At 49.5% G+C, this 19,912-nt stretch overlaps 1 long non-coding RNA gene across 1 annotated transcript; it reads right to left on the reverse strand.

Annotated features, from left to right (window-relative positions):
- Positions 1 to 1,055: 1,055 nt before the first annotated feature.
- Positions 1,056 to 13,101, reverse strand: LOC105495733 (uncharacterized). Its single transcript, XR_011614437.1, has 3 exons — positions 13,033 to 13,101; positions 5,451 to 5,877; positions 1,056 to 5,366 (listed from the first exon to the last, which is right to left on the reverse strand). It is a non-coding gene; the product is annotated as an uncharacterized lncRNA (long non-coding RNA).
- Positions 13,102 to 19,912: the final 6,811 nt, after the last annotated feature.

Here is a 19,912-nt window from a genome sequence, read left to right on the forward strand (position 1 = left end):
GACAAGAATCCTGAGGGACAAGACATCACAGAAAGCACACCCGCCTCCGTTAAAATATCAAAATGATGCTTTCCACACCTCCAAGTAAACGTACACATGCTTTTAAAGAGCTTTTCAAAATCTCTCTCCTTTCTGAATGGCCTATGATCAGGGTCAAAATCAGGAGATCCAGCTGCAGCTGGCCATGTTGATTGCAGTCTCTAGGTCTCGGTTTCTCTCATCTGTGAAATGGGCCAGTGGGACCCAATCATGGTTCAAAACATTAAAAAATAAAAAACTGCAGACCCGTTAGAGAAATGCAAATTTAAACCACAATGAGCTACCACCACACCCCTGCCAGAATGGCTAAAATAAAAAAAATAGTGGCAACACCAAATGCCAGTGAGATGAAGGAAGGAAAACGTGCTCTCTCTCACACTGTACAGTGGGGAAGATAGGTTGGCAGTTTCTTTAAAAAGTAAATACTCTACCATGCTACCCAGCAATTGCACTCCTGGGCACTGATCCCAGAGAAATGAAGACTTATGTTCACATAAAAACCTGTACGTGAATGTTTATAGCAGTTCTATCCGTAATAACCCAAAACTGGAAACCACCCAGGTGTCCTTCAACAGGTGACTGGGCTGACACACTGTGACACAGCTACATTGTGGAATATGACTCAGCGGTAACAAGGAACGACTATTGATACACATGACAACCCGGATGGATCGATGGGAAATTACGTCCAATCCAAAAAGCAAAACCCAGAGAAGTTACATGCTGCATGTACGTTTACATTCCATTTACTTTCCATTGTGAAAATGACAAAATTACGGACACGGAGAATGGATTAATGGTTGCCAGGAGTTAAGGAGGTGGTGGAGGCAGGAGATAAGTGGGCGTGGCTACTAGAAAAGGGGCCACCTGAAGGATGGAAATGTTTTGTATCTGTATCAAAGTCAATATCAAGGTTGGAACATTAGACTATAGTTTTTGCAAGATGTTATCACCAGGGAAAACTAGGTAAAGGAAGCATGGTGTACTCTGTATTATTTCTTACAACAGCATGCAACTCTACAATTATCTCAAAATAAAAAGGTTTATTTAAAAATCAAAATAAAACCCACAGAGCCCATTTTACAAGTAGAATGTTACACGGCCCATATGTGTGCCAGGTGCATAGGAAGACACTCTTGTTGAACTGAATACCTGGCCCACGGCCCCTACTCCGTCTTTTAGGGGCACCGGCGGTTTGGAGACCCACTGGATCTAGGGTCCCCAGGGTATTCCCCAGCTCCAGAATATGCAGGTTCCGGGAAGTGTCACTGGCGGGCGTGCCAGCCTTGGGTTCCCATAGCTTACATGTTTGGGCTCCAGACGGCCAGAAACTTTTAGTACTTTCAGCTGGTGTGGCCACTCACCATCTAGGCCCTGTGGGGGATGCGGGCTGCAAGGGAGTGAACAAGGCATGCCAGGCCAAGGCAGAGGGGACAGCATGGTCCCTGGGGTGCTGGAAAGGTCTAGCCTTTCCAGGTGGGTGGGCCACACCATGCCCACACCCACACCACACCCCTCTGGGGCTATCTCTCCAGGACCGCCCTCCTCCCAAACCTCCACCCACAGAGCCACATCCTCACCTCTCCAACCCAGCTGCCCCACCTCCCAGCGCGCTGCGATGAGACTGGCAGAGAGTTACGGGAAAGCCCAAAACAGGGCACAGGAGAAGCGCCCAGCATGTGGAGAATCAGGCACCTGCCTCCTGCTCCAGACTCTCCCACCCACTCACTCACTGCTCAGCGGAGCACAAGACACATCCCTTCTCCTCTTTGAACTTCTGTGTCCACATCTGCAACTGAGCATGCACTCAGCAAAGAAATTAATATTTACTAAGCACTGCTTCGGTGTGGGGCATTTTTACCAAGGCCGGAGGGGACACGTGGATACAACAGGCTCAGCTCACTCTCCACTAGGGGAGTTGGATATTAAACCAGTTATCACATAAACAAGAAAATTTCACAACAAAACTAGGTGATGAAACAGGAGTGGTGTCAGGGGCCTCTCTGGAGAGGGGAGGTTTGAAGAGGAAGCAGATCTTGTTCACTCCCTATTGACACACACGACAACCTGGATGGATCAATAGAAAATTACATCCAATCCAAAAAGTAAAACCCAAAGAAGTTACACATGGCATGATTCCATTGACATGCCATTGTGAAAACGACAAAGTTATAGAAACGGAGAACGGATTAGTAGTTGCCAGGAGTAAAGGAGGTGGTAGCGGCAGGAGGCAAGTGGGCAACGTCAAGGTCTGGGGGAAGGAGGGTCCACAGAAAAGGAGAGTATGTGCAAAGGCCCTGGGGTACAGGCAAGCTCAGCATGCTTGTGGCACAGAGACAAGGCTGGTGTCACTGGAAGAGAGTGAGAGAGGACAGAGTTGCAGGACCTCAGGTCCCACAGGAGGAAGGGGCCTGATCCTGAGGGGACTGGGGGGCCAAGCATGGGGAAAAGTCTAGTTTTCCTTCTCTGCAGAGGTAGAAGGCATTGCCGGGCTGATCTCACGTGTGCTTTAAAAGGATCACTGTCTGCAGTGGTAAGCAGGAAGACGTGAACAGAGCAGGGAAACCTTACCTGGTTACCTGGGACCTTGGAGGTGAGGTTTTATGGATCCCACAAACTGCAAAGCATCGTTAACACATATGACCTCCAGCCAGCCTCTAACCAGCCCAACTCACCAGCTTGTTGGTCCAACCCAGCTGGTACCAGTGGTTTGAACCTCCGAGGTGTCCCAAGGACATAAGCATGACAGCAGCCCCAAGGGTCAGCCCCAGTGGTCACGGTCCAGATGTGCCCGTTGCTGGGTGGAATTCGGGCTCATCTTTCAGGACTTACACATTATTTCTGAATGTGTCTGCGAGGCATTTCTGCAAGAGACTGCCATTGAAATTGGCGGTCATCTGAGTAAAGATGGCCCTGCCCCAAGCGGATGGAGAGGGCCTGGATAGAACAAAAGGGTGGAGGAGAGTTGAATTCCCTTGGCCTGACTGCTTGAGCTGGGACACTGGTCTTTTTCCCGCTCTCATGCTCCAAGTTCTCAGGTCTTTGGACTCCAGCAAGAATCTATACCGTCGGCTTTCAGGTCTTCAGCCTACGCCATTGGCCCTCCTCCATCTCCAGCTCGCAGATGGCAGATCCCCCCGGGGACTCCTCAGCCTCCACAATCCCATGAGCCAAAACCTTATAATAAATCCCTTCATGTATGTTTATATATAAATCTCATTCTATATATAAACCTTTTAAATATATATTTTATGTAAAAATCTCTCTATATATTCATATACGTGTTTATGCTTTTCTATTGATTTTGGTTTTCTGGAGAACCCCGATGAATACAGCTGCCTTTCTGGCCCAGTTGTGTTTACTCCACAGAGCCCAGAGCAGAGAATTCTGCCTCTGAAGTAGGGCTTGGCTGCAAGCTCCGACTTCACCCTGGAGAATCCTGGGTTCAGGCTTTTAACTTAGAAAGAAAAGTTGGCCGGGTGTAGTGGCTCATGCTTGTAATCCCAGCACTTTGGGAGACCGAGGTGGGCAAATCACGAGTTCAGGAGTTCGAGACCAGCCTGGCCAACACAGTCAAACCCCATCTCTACTAAAAACACAAAAACTAGTTGAGCGTGGTGGTGGGTGCCTGTAATCCCAGCTACTCGGGAGGCTGAGGTAGGAGAATTGCTTGAACCCGGGAGGCAGAGGTTGCCATGAGCCGAGATCGCACCACTGCACTCCAGCCTGGGCAACAGTGCGAGACTCCATCAAAAAAGACAAGACAAGACAAGAAAGAAAAGAAAATAAAAGAAAAGAAAAGAGAAAGGAAGGAAGGAAGGAAGGCAAGCAAAGCTCTGACCCTCCCTGGGCTCTGGAATATGCCTTGGCTTCCCCCACCTGCAAGGGGAAGAAAGGTCAGATGATCTTCCAAGCCCCTTTGCTGAAATTCCAAGAATTCTCCATGCATCTGTAGTAATAAGGTCTGTCATTGAGTGAGCACCTACTGTATTCCCCTCATACTACCTGCCCTGCATGCACAGGCTCACTCAGTCTTCACAAGCTCCTCCCAAGGCAGGTGAGGCTAGCATTCTCATTGAACAGGTGAGAACACCACGGCACAGAGAACCTGAGTCACTTGCTTCAGGTCACACAGCTGATCTGTGGCACCACTGGAATTTGATCTAATTTCTACCTGACCCTGAGTCTGTCCCCTTAACCACTCTCCTACATGGCTCCTTGATCATTAACCAAAATCCCCAAAATTATGATTGACACCCATTTGTTCATCCATAGAAGATGGATTGAGGTCCACTAAATGCCTCATAGGTGCCGAGACTCCTGGATGTTGAGCAGTGAACGCAGCAGACAGAACTTTCTGTCTCCACAAAATTTATATTCTAGTTGAGGGGAGGAAGAAAATAAATAAGTAGGTGATATGGCAGAAGGTGAAAAGTGCCGTCAAGCAGGGAATAAAGCAGGGAAGGGCGATGGGAAGTCCTGGTGCCAGGACAGTGACTTAAGAGAGTGGCCACGGAGACTGTGTGGAGAAGATGTCAGAAGTCACATCAGGAAGGAGATGAGGAAGACGGCCCTGCAGATGTCTGGACCTGGACCAGTCATGGCAGGGGGAACAGCAAATGCAAGGCCTGAGGAAGAGGGTGTTAGGGAGGCAGGAGGAGGCTAAGGTGTTGGGGTGGGACCCGAGAGATGGGTGAAGGCAGGGAAGTGTGGGTGTCCGGAGCACATTGGCGCTGGCTCTGGGGGCGAAGGGGCTCTAGGAAGGAATGCAGCAGATGATGTTATATGCAGTCTCATGCGTTAGGGTCCCCCTGGCTGCTGGAGCTGAAGATAGGCTACTGGGAGACAAGGATGGAGGTAGGAACACCTTCAAGGAGGCTGCCACAATAATCCAGATGAGTGACAATGGTGGCTCCAGCCAGGGTGTTCAGGGGCCTCTCCACACAGCCTCTCCTGCCTCCATCCCTCTGCCCTGGGAGTGGTTTTAAAGGGGCCTCCGCTGACACTTACTCCCACTGTTGCACCATCTCCTAGGGCTTCCCCCTTCCCTGCCCTCCCCGTGGCATCAGTCATCAAGGCCACAGCTGGAGTCTTTTCCAGACCTTTCAGCTCCACGTCAGGCACAGAGCAGCCACTTGGCAAATGTCGGTGCTCGTTCATTATTATGGAAGGTCCATACCTTGGCAAGAGAGAAAGACACGCAGAAAGAATCCTAGTCCCCAAAAGCTCCAGAGTCGACAGGTCTGGGTTCCAATCCTGGTTCCGCCGCATCCTCGCTATGGGACCCTGGCCACATCATTCTTCTCTCTGAGGCTCAGTTTCCCCATCTGTAAAATGGGGAGGGCCACGCAGGGTCACACTCTCCACCCAGAGCTCATCTTTGACTCCTCTTTGGAGATAACCTGACTCACCGGCGCCTACTCTTCAATGTCTTCCCAAACAGGCCCTACAACGTATACAGTGCTCCTGCCGCCCCTGGCCAGAGTTTGTGGCCACCTCAGGGGTCTGGGCTGCTGCAGCTGAGCACCCCACGAGGACGGAACATGGGCCTCGCTCTCCTCCTCTGTGCAACGGGCACCGCACCACCAGGCTCGCAGCTGTCTTCGATGATTCCTGGGGATGATGAACACAAAGTGCCTCATCCTGGGCTCAGGATCGGTGAAGCTCCCCATGAGAAAGCCACACAAAGATAGAGGGGAACTAGAGTGATGTGGCTACAAGCCAAGGAATGCCTGGAGCCATCATAAGCTGGCAGAGGCCAGAAAGGATCCATCCCGGGCCCTTTGGACAAAGCACAGCTCTTCCAGCATCTTGATTTTGGACTTCTGGCCTCTAGCACTGTAAGAAAATTAATTTTTGTTATTTTTAAGCCATGAACTTTGTGGTCATTTTTTATAGCAGCAACAGGAAACTAATAATAGTTTTGGTTCACCTAACATTCCTGCATCACTATGATTGTGAATTATAGCTGCTGGCACATCTGTCTTTCCCTCTAGACTGTGAATGTCTAGAACACAAGGACTATGTTTAGGGATCTACAGATAAGTGGGGTTGCCTAAACACTCTGCATTAGAGAAAGTCAGCCCTTGCTGGGTCAGGCTGGAAAAAACTTCAGAAACCCTAGGAACAATCTACTTACGTCAGGACCAGAGGGTGGCAGGTCTTGAACCCAGAGCCCTGGACCGCACCCACAGCTCCTGCCAAGCAGACCTGCAGCCCCCAAGGGCACATCACCTTTTCAGCCAGCAATTTAAGGCCCTGCCTGAGTGCAGACTCAGAGAGAGGGAGAGAAAGAGAGAGAAGACTTGAGGATCTCAATGGACTTGTGGTTCTTTCAGTCAAGTCTTTGAGAGAGAAAGCATTTTATTAGTACCAAAGAATTTAGTGCTGTAATTCATGAGACTCAGAAAGAATTGGCTCCGTGCCCTGCACCTATTGACAGGTGAGCTGGAATTATAGGCTGGTGGAGAGAGATTGCCTGTGGGTTTCTGGGAGGGAAGTGAACTACTTATGCCAGCCACTCTCTCCACCCCCTACACACACCATCTTCCAAGCGCGTCTTCTGATGCCACACTCCAATCCCCATGCCAGGTGGAAGATGCCCTGCAGCTTGTTGCTTCCTGCCTCTTCCTAGAAAAGTTGAGACTAAGGTCTCCAGCATGGTTCAAGTGTCTGTCATGATGGCTTCTGGTCAGCCCCAGGATGTGGTAGCCCTGGGGATAGCCTTGGGGTCCCCTCTAATCCCCCAAGAAATCACTCATAGTGATGAAGGAGGGTTATTGCCCAGCACGTGCTTGATTGACATTGGATGGATGAATGGATGGGTGGGTGAGTGTGTGGATGGGTGGATGGATGGATGGGTGGGTGGATGGATGGATAGGTCGATGGATGAATAGATGGATGGATGATGGATGGATAAAAGGAAGGAAAAATAAATGGATGGATAGATGGGGGTGGATGAATGAATGGATGGGCGGGTGGATGGATGGATGGATAGATGGATGGATGGATAAATGGAAGTAAGGAAAAATAAATGGATGAATAGATGGAGGGGTAGATGGATGGATGAAGGAATGGGTGGAAGGAAAAACAAATGGATGGATGGATGGATGGATGGATGGATGGATGGATGGATGGATGGATGGGTGAGTGGGTAGGTATATGGATGAACAGAAGGAAGGAAGGGAAAAAGGAAGGAAGGATGGAAAGATGAATGTGTAGGTGGGTAAGGGAATGCATGAATGAAAAAATGAGTGGATGAGTGAATGAGTGAATTATTTTAAAGTTAAACAACCCCAGATTCAACTTATTTTCCCACTAACATCTGTGTGACTTGTTCAAGTTACTTCCCACCTTTGAGCCTCAGTCTTCTCGTTTGTAAAATGGGGGTCATATTGCTCAGCTGGTGATGCTCATCCACAAAATGAGAGTGATGGTGCTGGGAGTTCTAACAACATTGTGCATATAAAGAGACTGGTCCAATTTTCATCACACCCTTCTCAGAGTCTCCCGGAAGTGGCAAATCTGGCATACAGTAAGTCCTCAGGAATAATAAGTTAGCCTTAAGTCAGCTTACGGGGGATGACTTTTAGGCCTCAGATCACCTGGTTCCCCTTAGGTCTCTAAAAGCCCTTTCCTCTGTGAAGTTGGAGAGAATTTCAGATGTTGATTTCCCCTGTAGGGTGAGAGGAGCCAAGCTGGAGCATGTACCCTGCTTCCCTCAAGGTCACGTCCAACACCACCCCAAGCCTTGTCTTCTAGGGGACCCAGAGCATGTACTTCCCAGCTGATCCCTCCACAAGTAGGACCTGTAAAAGTAGCAGCCCTTTTCCTCTACCACCCCCAGAATTGGAGAAGGGGGCACGGCAAGAACAGAAACAGGCCAGTGCACTCTACCACGCTAGGGGACCAGAAAAGTTTCCTGCCATCCAACCATCAGCAAAGGGAATATTAGGGGTCTTGGAGAATTTTCCAACTGGGCTTCAAATCCACAATTCTTGTGCGCGATGCAGGAAAGCGTACAGGCTTAGGAGTCAGGCAGAACTCGCGTTGGCTCACGGAGTGTATACGCCACTCCAAAAGATTGTGTGAGCTGTCATGTGTCAAAGAGATGTGAGCTATGAAAAGTGTTCTACTGTGTAAGAATAGAAATTCTCAACCCATCACCCAGGACACAGGCTGAGTGTCCCCAGTGTGAGCAACAGAGGTCATGCGAGTGAGCCTGGTGGATGAAAAAAGGTGTGAAATCATTGTTCTCAGCTCTTCGCCTGTTCTATTACAGCAAGCATCAGAGGTTCTGCTGGGAAGACCTGCCGTATTATGGGATAAAGCTGCCCCATTGCAAAGTCCCGGAGGGTTATCCCACGAATGGTCCCAGCTCTTCTACCCAATCCTTCCTTCTAGAATAAAACAGCAGAGAACTTTCTTCTCCCTCCAGACACATCCTCTAACAGGGGCCCCAGGAAAGGGCTCCCAGAATAATTGAATAATCCCAGACAAGTGTGAACAGCAGTCGAGGAGGTGTGTGGAGGAGGAACCCAAGGTGAAATTTATTTCTGTCAACTGGTGGTCTATTTCCCTGATACCATTTCCTTGTATACAGATAAGGAGTTATCTTAAATGACCATGTCTTTTTCAATTTGTACTTAACAGTCAATCCCATTTTCCTTATATGATACTATCGCAGCTGGATGAAAAATGCATTCAATAATCCCTAAGGATCTTCATATATCAATATCAAATGGTCTGAAATTGACCTGTTATAAAACCAGTCCTTCAAGCTAGCAAGAGACTAAATCAAAAAGAAGCAAATTTTAGCACTCACCGCGTTTTGCGTAAGCTGAGTGCTCCAGCACCAAAGCCCGTGTTTTCCAGGGCCTTAAAGTGAATAAATGCTTATCCATTAAAAAAAAAAAAAAATTGTCTGAAAGATATATCTGGATTATTGATACATCTGCCTAATGAATGAAGCTTCTTCAAGGGTCACGCCTGGCAGAAATACTAATGAGCAGGGGGTGTTAACAAGATCCTTCCAGTGAAAGTTCATAGGAACCCCAGGTTTGTTCTCCATGCTGAAGCATGTTGTGGAGCCCTTGGGGAGGGAAACGTCTTGGGCTCAGGAGAGAAGGCACAGATGTGCACTTCACAGAATTGTCTGTTCGTGTGTCTTGATCCCTTCTCAGTAGTAAATACATAATAGGTATTCTTCCAAAGTTTATTTGATGGCTTGATGTGAGCAGTTAAACTAAGAGGGGTTAGTCACCATTCACAGCTCTTCATCCGCTCTTAGCAAGTCATCAGGAGTTCTACTGGGGAGAGCGATTTTCTTCCTGGCTATATAGCTGGTGTGCTCTAAAGCCTCCCAGATTCACTCCCTTAATTGTTACAGTGAAACTTCTGGCCGGGTGTGTCTGCCCGGGTGTGGTGGCTCGTGCCTGGAATCCCAGCTCTTTGGGAGGCAGAAGCGGCTGGATTACTTGAGGTCAGGAGTTGAAGACCAGCCTGGCCAACATGGCAAAACCCCGTCTCTACTAAAAATACAAAAATTAGTCAGGCATGGTGGCGTGCACCTCTAGTCCCAGTTACTCAGGAGGCTGAGGCAGGAGAATCGCTTGAAACCTTGAACCCAGGAGGCAGAGGTTGCAGTGAGCTGAGATCTTGCCACTGCACTCCAGCCTGGGTGACAGAGCAAGACTTTGTCAAGGAAAGAGAGAAAGAGAAAGAAAGGAGAGGAAGAGAGAGAGAAGGAAGGAAGGAAGGAAGGAAGGAAGGAAGGAAGGAAGGAAGGAAGGAAGGAAGGAAGGAAGGAAGGAAGGAAGGAAGGAAGGAGGGAGGGAGGGACGGAGGGAGGGAGGGAGGGAAGGAAGGAAGGAAGGAAGGAAGGAAGGAAGGAAGGAAGGAAGGAAGGAAGGAAGGAAGGAAGGAAGGAAGGAAGCCATCACACCTGGCTAATTTGTTTGTATTTTTAGTAGAGATGGGGTTTCACCATGTTGGCCAAGATGGTCTCGATCTCCTGACCTCATGATCCGCCCACCTCGGCCTCCCAAAGTGCTGGGATTACAGGCGTGAGCCACCGCGCCCGACCAGCCTTTTCACTTCTAACCATGCAACACTCTCTGACAGCTTCTTGAATGATTCAGAATAAAACCCAGACTCTGCTGCAGTCTGCATGTGGTGTGCTCCATGCCCATCTCATGGTGCTCTCCCCTTTACTCACTCCACTCCAGCCACACTGGCCTTCTTCCTCTGCCTTGAACACTTCTGGGTCTTGTCTGCCTCTGGACCTCTACACATGCTGTTCCTCCTGCCTGGAATGCCATTTCCCCAGTTCTCAAGTAATCAGCCTCTTCTTGTCTTTGGATCTCAACTCAAAAGTCCTATCCTCGCAGAGCCCTTCTCTGTCCAGCCTCGTAGTGGAAAGTAGCTGCCCCCCAGGTCCCTATTTATGTTTACGCCCTTGGGAAACATACAATTTACAGATATTTTATAGAGTTGTGTCTTGGCTTGTTTGAGCTGTCTCCCCCATTAGACCTTGGACTCTGGGCGGGGGCAACAGTTACCAAATCTGTCTCAGTCATTGCTCTGTCCTCAGTGCCTGGCATGTAGCAGGTGATCAATACAGACTTGGCAAATGACTGACTGAATGAATGAATGAACTAATGGCTTCCACATCTGAAGAACTGACATCAGGCAGAGGACTCAGACCTCAGGCTCCCCTTGTGTAGTTCTGAGAAACAGAGCCAGAGGAAATGAGAGGGGTAGGCGCAACAGGGTCATTACGAGTGTGAGCTATTCTGTGAAACGGGGGATCAGGGATGACTTCCTGGAGACACAGCCCAGCTGGGCCCTGACATGACCAGGAATGTGCTGGACCAAGGGAACGGAGGCCACAGGATCTTTCTTCCACATCACGTGTTTTTCCAAGAGTGTTTCCCCAGGACCACCTGCATTAGTATCTCTAGGAAGGAGAAGGCAGTATTTTAAAAATGCGGGTACCTAGGCCACCCTCCCTGGCCTCGTGAATTAGAATCTCCAGGGTTGGAGCCTGGGCATCTGCATTCTCACCAGCTCTCCCGCAAGGCTCTGAGCACAACAGAGTTTGAGGAATACTGGGATTCTGAAAGTCAGCCAGAAAATCGGAGCCAAAACTATGCCAAGGAGCAAGCGGATGACACCCGATCCAGAGGTCTAGTACCCCTCACGCCCAGAGCTTTCTCTCTCTCTCTTCCTGACAGTGGTACATCTCAGCACAGCCCTTCCTCCCTTGGGTCACTGGAAAGAAAATCTGAAAACCCTTCCCTGCTTGGTTCAAAAGGATTTGGGCTGCCCTGGGTCTCCACAGCTGCACCCCAGGAACCTGCTAAATCAGAGAATGATCTGCAAACACAAAGCAAACATCACTCATCCTGTTTGGTGGTAGGAGAGATTTTCTTTTCTAAAGAGAAAAAAAAAATCCCTGATGATTGACTGCGTTTTTGCATCTTCCAGCCATTTGTTGCCATGTAATATAGACATTTGCCTGTCAACAAAAACGCCGTCAGTTTTACAAACACGCTTCTTCTACTGGCTTCGTCGGGGGGAGTGTTTTGACTGGCTTCACTTGTTGAGTGTCTGTGCACTGCTCTGCCCCAACCAGCTGCAATACAGACTCGGGCTGCCCAGAGTTTCTCTTCCCAGCAAGTCTCCCTCCCTTTGGAGCAGCAGAATCCAACCCCCATAGTTACTGGGTCCATGAGAAGCAGGGGCAGGAGAAAGAACTCAGATCTGGAATTCAACGCTTGGGCAAATTGCTTTCCTTTTATGGGCCCCAGCCTCCTCTGTAAAATGGAAATCAGCCTTGAATCTCCCTTGGCAAGATTAAAGAAGATCATAAAAGTCATCACAGTTTCCATCTTGCTCTCTTGGATCATGCATTCTGGAGAAAGCCAGCCGCCATGTTGTGAGGATGCTCAAGCAGCCCTGAGAACAGCCCATGTGAAGACCCAGAAGAACTGAGGACCCTGATCAAAAGCCAGCCATGAGTGAGCCACCTTGGAATTAGAGCTTTCAGCCCTGGTCAGGACTTCAGATAACTGTAGCCCCAGACACACGACTGCAACAGCGAGAGAAATTCTGAACCAAATCCATCCAATGAAGCTGCTACCAATGCCCAATACACAGAAACTATGAATGATAATAAGTGCTTATTGTTGTTTTAAGCTACTAAGTCTTAGCAGTGATTGGCTTCACATCAATAGATAACTACACAGTACCTGAGAGATATATACCCAAAGATAAATCACCAATATTGATTGTTTATTGTGTGCGAGGTACTGTGCTCAGTAATTTACATACATATCTCCTTCCATCCTTACCCCACACTGCAAGGCAGATGCCAGTATGAGACTTGTTTTACAGATAAGGAAACCGAGGCTCAGAGATGCAGCAAACTGCCCAAGGTCACACAGCCTGAAATTGACAGAGGCAGGGTTTGAACCCAGGTCCCTCTGAACCCAGGTCCCTCTGACCCTAGAACCAAAATTCTGAATTACTACACTACACAGCATTCCAGATATCCATATAAATTATTATTATCACTAGTATTAACTTTTAAAGGGGTGCTTTTCCCAATGGGAGGACTTAGAGAGAAAGCAAATTGCCTTTGAGTCCTTCAATCCTCCGTGGTTAATCAGACAAACTCCAGACCTCTCCTGCTCTCAGAACCTGAAGTCGGGCAGCTGCAGGTGACCGTGAGGAGGAGGAAGGAGGCACAGAGATGGGTGGGGATTCCCAGGACAGCACAACAGGAGTAGCCTGTCTGCTCCCTGCCGGGGCTGCGGGGGTTAAAGAGAACCGCCTAGCTGCAAGAAAATCTCTCCAACGGTGTTAGAGCAGGGGAAAAAGGCAAAATGATTGTAAATTCCACCAGGGGAATTCTGCCATGAATCCGGCTCACCTTTCAGAGACCCCCCCGCTCCGCTGCCGCCCCCCGCCCCGCCTGAGAGGATAACTGACCTTTGGAGGGAAATAATGAAAAGAAGAAATTCCTTGGAGAAAATAATGTGTCCGGGCCCCAGTAATGAGATCGGCTCCTTTTATGTTGCCATGGAGACAGCAGTCATTTTATAATACAAAATACATGAATGGGTGCGGGCGGGCACAGCCTCGCCAACCCAGAGGGGGGTCACAGGCAGCGTTCGGGGGGCAGGTTAGCCTCTTGCAGGCTGTGGTCTGGGGTCAGGCAAATGGCCGGGGTCAGGGGCCACCATGCCTCACTTCCCCAGAGAAGCAGGCCTGGCTCCTGGGGCCTTCTTAGGCTGGGGTCTTGGGACTCAGAGAGGGGCTGGGAGCCTGATGGGTGACAGCAGCCTCCATGACTGCTGGAAGCAGGGGAGGCCCAGGCTCTGGCACACTCGTAACATTAACCATAAGGCCCACCTTGCTCGTCTGTGCCTGCTGTGTAACCTAAGACAGGCTTTTTCCGCAGCTGTCCTACGAGGGAGAGGATTGTAGCTCTATTTTACAGATCAGGAAACTGAGGCACAGAGAGGCAAATCAACTTGATCAATGTCACACAATAGGGATTTCAGCCCAGATGTGGCTAGAGCTGAAGTTTTGAGTTAAGACCAGGGACTCTGGGTGTCAACTGGGAGGCTGGCACAAGGGAAATTTTCCGGGTGCTGAAAATGTGCTATTTTGTAATGGGTGGTATATACATGTAAAAATGCATCGAGCTGCTCTCTTACACTCTGTATACTTGACAGTTTGTAAGTTAACTCTCCTTTTTAAAGCTTGCGTGTGTGTGTGTCTATTACAACATGAAGTCTCTGATGTCAGCCAGATCTACACAGAGACCCCAGCCCAAGCCCCAGCTTCATGTGGGACCTTGGCAGGTGGCTTCCTCCTCCGGGTCCCCCTGTCCTGTCCTTGCCTGTAAAGTGATGAGATATGGTACCCATCTCCTAGGGTTGTTGAAGGACGTTATGCACCGGATGGCCTGGGTGCAGGGCTTGGGCGGGGAGGAACCCAGACATGTCATCTCTCTCTCCTGATGTGTTTCCAGTGTTATAATGATGATGGTGACAGAAAAAGGAGTGGGGTAGGAAGACTTCTAGAGAAAGGCTTGGAAGAGAGGAGGGAAGGGAAACTGGAGCTGAGAGAGGAAGAAGGGGAAGAGGAAGGCGACAGGGAAGAGAAGGAAGGAAAGGAATACAGGAAGGGGAAGAGGAGGAAGAGTTCAGGGAGGGGAGAAGAGGCAGTGGATGAAGAAAAGAGGCAGGCAGGAAAAGCGTTCGGAGCTGGGAGTCCAGGAGAACCATGCACTTTTCTGCTGTGTGTGCTTGGAGAAAGTGCTGTCCCTCTCTGAGTCATGGCTTCCTCATCTGTAAAAAGATTACCTGGGAAGTCCTTGGAGCATAGAGTAGGTACTCAGGCTGCCGAAAAATAAGAGAGACAGTAGAGGAAGGGCTACGGGTGGTGAGGCTGCTTTTCCTCAGAGCATGAATTTAGCCCCCATCCTCAGGCAGTGGCCGCCACTCTCTGCCCATTCCTTGTCCTTGAAAGCCAGCTCACAGATCTGCCACCAGTCATGGGAACAGCAGGCCAGTTCCAGCAGAGAGCCTTGAAGGGAAATGCAGTGACAGCATTTAAAATAACAGCCCCGGTCAGCTTTTTATAGGTCTGAGACTGAGTAGGTAGTGCAGGAACTAGTTACGGGGATCTTTGTCTGCAAAGAGATATTAGGATAGGCAAACATGGTGGCTGCAGAGAAGCTGAGGTCTTTTCCAGAGGGAAAGCATGGAAAAACGAAGTCACATGTCACCCAGGGGGCCGACCTACAGCCAGAGCCAAGCTTCAAAGGTGGCCTACCTGGGACTCGTCCCTTTGTCTCTCTGGAAAATGAGCTTAACTGCCAAGCACTTCCCGTACCAGCCCTGCTGAGCACTGCACATCTGTTATCTTATTTAAGCCTCATGACATATGTTCATCCCCATTTTACAGATGAGAAAACTGAGGCTCAGAGAGGTTAAGAAACATGTCCAAGGTCACTCAGCTAGTGAGAGGCCTGGCTGGGATTTGAGCTCACATCTGCCTCACTCGGAAGCCCATACTCCTGACACTGACATTCTCCCTCCTTGCCACCTCCCTGAGAGGAGAGAGACAGCCCAAACCCAGCCTATAGTCGCGTCAGTATGGAGCACTATGATGCAATGTCCTTGCCATTGACCCCAGGTCTCTGAAATCTGGATCAGGGAGTCTGGGGTGAAACAGACCAAAGCCCAGGGTTTGGGAGAAGTAAATGTTATATTTGACGGCACTGGTATTTGGACCAATTGGATGCGTCTCAGAGAAAATTCCATTTTGTTCATCAGTAACCCCAGAGAAAAATGTCTTGGGGCAAAAAGGAAATGTCAGAACAGGCCTGCTAGCAAGAAGACAGAACAATCCTTTCATTCCTGTGTTCTGCTACCTGGTGCCAATGAAGAAGCTGGTTACGTTAAATATGAGACGCTTCCAGCCAAGATTTGTAGGAACCAGTTTCCAAGCTCAATTTTGCCACTGACTCTCAGCGTGATACGAGCCTCAGTTTCTCCATCAGCAAATTGAGAACTCAAGAGATCTTTAAGATTCCTTTCCATTTGAAATGTGTTCAGTCCCCATGACACCCTCGAGAGGCCAACCTGGCCTGGCTGTCCCCATTGCACAAAGTGGAAACTAAGGCTCAGGAAGGGCAGACGGCTCGCGCTCAGTCTCATGGTGGCTTCAAGCTGGACTCAGCCTTAGAGTTCGTGCTTGGACCACAAAATTCAGCTCTCGTGGCTAACTGCCCCCTGCACCGTGACAGCCCAGCAACCTTGCAGAGCAATGGGTCCCTTTCAAGGGTCTGGCTCCTCTCAGCCTGGGGCCGGATGGTGTCACGGAGACATCTGGGGGCAGTCTGGCAACCCCCTCAGCCTGTGGGTCTCTGAGACATCCTGGGCCATGGTGCACATCTGGCTAGTTGGCTGGAACCACAGCAAACATCTGTGGGAAGGGAGGGAAGGGAGGAAAGAAGCTGGTGCTCCCAGGGTCTGAGGGACAGTCCTGGCCCTGCTCCAGAGATCCAGGTAAGCACTCTGGCTTCAGGTTTTGAAATGTGTCTATGAGTCAGTGCATGCACGCACATGGTGTACGTGTGTGTACGTGTGTTCCTGTGAGCACTGTGTCCATCGTGTGTTGTATGTGCATGCATGTTGTATATGCATATGTGTTCTTGTGCTGCATCCATGTCTTTGTGTGTGTGTTGTGTCCATGTGTTTGTGCACACACATGTATTGTGTCCATGCTCGCTTGTGTGTACATACATGGGTAGGTGGGTGTGTTTAGGTGTATGTAACAGGGATGTAGAGCAGCAAAAGACTGAGCTCGAATTCCAGCCCCACCACTTTCTAGCTGTGTGACCCTGAACCAGTTAGTGTACCTCTCTGGGTCACTAACAATAGCACCCAACCCATTCAGCTCACGAGGCTTTGGGGAGCTAACCGATGAAGACCAATGAACAGTGGCCCACAGCAAAAGCTGTGTAACTGGCTGCGATTATTCCTCTTCTTTTCCTGCCGGCTGCGTCTCTGGGTGCTGCAAAGATCCAGCCATCAGGGCCGGCTGCTTGTTGATGGGCCTGCATGCGGCCCCCCGTAAATTCAGGAATCGCCTGCCGCAGGAATGCCATATTTCTATCATCTCCCAGACAGCGTCAGCCTTCTCTGAGCTGTTTCCCTTTGGCTCGCAGCCAGGTTTAAGAGTTTTACGAAAATTCCCAAGACCTTTAGCCGTCTCGCCTTGAGAAGACAGGGCTGCTGGGCTGGGGAGAAAATCAGAGGCTACTGAAGGCAGGAAGCAGGCTGCATTCCTGGTCCCAAGGAGGTACGGCTGGCGGGAGGCTCAGAAAGCCCAGGACATTCTTCTCCAAGTTAAAAATACGCAGCATGTCAGCTGCAGCAAAGGCCTCTGCAACCTAAATCTATTCCAGAGAGCAGAAAGGTACAGCAGCACTGACGTTTCAGGCTAAGAGGAAAAGAAGGTCGAAGGCTCCCAGCCGGCTTGTGTCCTCCACACCGTCACCACCGGCAGCGGCGTTCCTTCCACCAAGTCCGCGCGTCCTTAGCCACATTCTCCAACGCACAGCACCCGGATCTGGGGTTCAAATCCCAGCTCCACCCCTTACTGCCACATTCTCCAATGCACAGCACCCGGATCTGGGGTTCAAATCCCAGCTCCACCCCTTACTGCCACATTCTCCAATGCACAGCACCCGGATCTGGGGTTCAAATCCCAGCTCCACCCCTTACTCACTGTGTGTCCTCTGGAGACTTACTCTACCTCTCTGAGCCTCAGTCCTTTCAACTTTAAAATGGGAACAAGAAGGCATTCCTGAAGAGGTGCGCTGAGGGTTAACAGAGATGGTGTCTGTGAAACGGAGCCTTGTCTCCTTCCAAACTCAGGCAGGGCCTACCCCTGGGTGAGCTCCGCCTCTCCTGACATACACACTTGTTTGAGGGGCCGGGAATGCCCCAGGCTTGGGAGTCAGGAGGTCTCAGCTGTGTTGGCTGTGTGGCTTTAGGCAAATCACTGAACTTCTCTGTGTGACACTCCCACTTCCCCACCCATGAAATAAGATGATTGAACTGGATCTGTAAGTCCCAAAAAGAGGTTTAAACACCCCAGTGACTGGGAAATGGTGGTACACAGGCATAAAACTTTTTGGTTTTAATTCTCAAATATTTTTATGTGTATTAAAAATATCATCATCACTTCAAATTTGGGATGTCATGGATATTGTTGCTAAGGCTGAGGCTAAAATCTTTTTTAAGTGAGTTAGTGTAAAGTGGATTTAAAGAATGATGTTGGGTTAATAATGGGGCAAAAGCTACCTAGGTGGCCATGAAAGACCAAGATTGGGGGATAGTCCACAGAGAAGGTAGTCGCAACCCCTAGCTTCTCTCCTTCTTGGTTTTGATATTTTGAGTAAGGACCTGGCACAGTGGCTCATGCCTGGAATCCCAGCACTTTGTGGGAGGCAGGAGGATCACTTGAGGCCAGGAATTTGAGACCAGCCTGGGCAACATAGTGAGACCGCGTCTTTACAAAAAATTTTAAAAATAGCCAGGTGTGATGATGTGTGTCTGCAGTTCCGGCTACTCAGGAGGCTGAGGCAGGAGGATCACTAGAGCCCAGAAACTGGAGATTGCAGTGAGCTAGGACTGCACCCCTGCACTCCAGCCTAGACTACAGAGCTAGACTCTGTCTCTAGAAAAACTAAACATTAAAATTATGGGTAAGTCATGGCATCTATGAGCCTTAGTTTCCTAGTCAGTGAAATGGGGGTAATAAAAATGCCCTCCAAGGCCACGAGGAAGGTCTAATGAGAAGATGGCTTGCAAAGCGCCTGAGGAGATGCCTGACCAGTAACAGATGCCCAGAGGAGTGACTGTTATTGCGGAACTTGTATCATAAGCCTAAAAAATTAATCATCATATCCCGAATTACTATTAATTGTATTATTATTTTCCAGACAGTGTTCCAGGCACCTTACATGAATACAGCAGTGATCGTTTATGAAGCACCGACTGTGGAACAGGCCCTTACCACATTTTATCTCATTTAACAGCTCTGCAGTTCACACAAACAGCTCTGTAGTTCACACTTCCAACAGATGGCTATTGAGCATTTACTCGATTCAAGACACGGAGGATTCCAGAGTAAACAAGCCAGGAGAATCCCCGCCTGAGGAGGCTTCAGTGATACAAGGGCTATTTTACAGCTGAGAGGTCTTGGAGATGAGATGAGGCTCTAGGACAAGGCAGAGGGCAGATGTGAGCCTGAGCCTGTCTGATTCGAGTATTCAGGCTCTCCCCACAGGGACTCCTCATCCCCTGGGTATAATCAGAGCATCTTCACACCCAGGCAGCTGTGAAGGAGACTGGAGACCCATCCATGTAAAACACAAGAGCAGGAGCTGACAGTTACCCTCATCTTCGATGCTCCCTCCCTTGGCCCCACTGGAGGACGAGTGTCCAAGAGGCTGAGACAGCCCCAACTGCCATCATCAGCAAACAGAGAGATGGGGTTACTGTCACCCCTTTTGCCCATGGAAGGGGGATCACCATGGGACAGAGAGACCCCAAGGGCATGTTAATGAACCACCAATGCTGAACTTGACAGACACACTGGAGGCTCCAACTCATTCCTAAGGGACCTGGACCGTAATTTTTGCCCATAATGGGCTCCAGGTACTGTCATTCAAAAGGAGTCAGTTTGTCCCTTACAGAGCACTAAGGATTGAGTGAGATGGGGCTGGGTGTGAGGAAGGAGGAGAAGGCAACTGCAGGAGATGTGGACACCGTGTGGGCTCCTGCAAATCGGACAGCAAACTTGACATTCCTTCCTAGGCTTTAACTTCTCGGCTCTTTGAAATGGTCCATAAAACCTGAGCCTCAGCTTTGCCATATGTAAAATGGGGATAATCCTATCAACCTTACAGGGTCCTGTGTGTGGAACTGCACACAGGGTGTACATCACAAGCGGCAGCTCAAAAGTGGCCCAGGGTCCTGCTGCTGCTTTCCCAAGCAGACACCATGAAGGGCAGCTCAGTTCTGGGTTCTGCTTCAGCAGGAATGGGCTATGCACTCTGGCACAAGTGCTCCTCCTCCAGGAAGCCTTCCTTGACTGCCTCTTGTCAGGCTGATTTCTCCTGCCTTGAATCTACTGCAGGGCTTACATCAAAATCACAGGTCATTCCACTGCCTCATCCTCAGGTCGTGGCAGCATTTAGTGGCACATGATTGCCCTGCTCATCTTGCAGATGAGGAAACTGAGGCCCAACAATGGAAAACGGAGCCAGTGTGGCTCTCTCCAC

Source organism: Macaca nemestrina, chromosome 15 (genome assembly GCF_043159975.1).
Source record: "Macaca nemestrina isolate mMacNem1 chromosome 15, mMacNem.hap1, whole genome shotgun sequence".
Classification (NCBI taxonomy): Eukaryota; Metazoa; Chordata; class Mammalia; order Primates; family Cercopithecidae; genus Macaca; species Macaca nemestrina.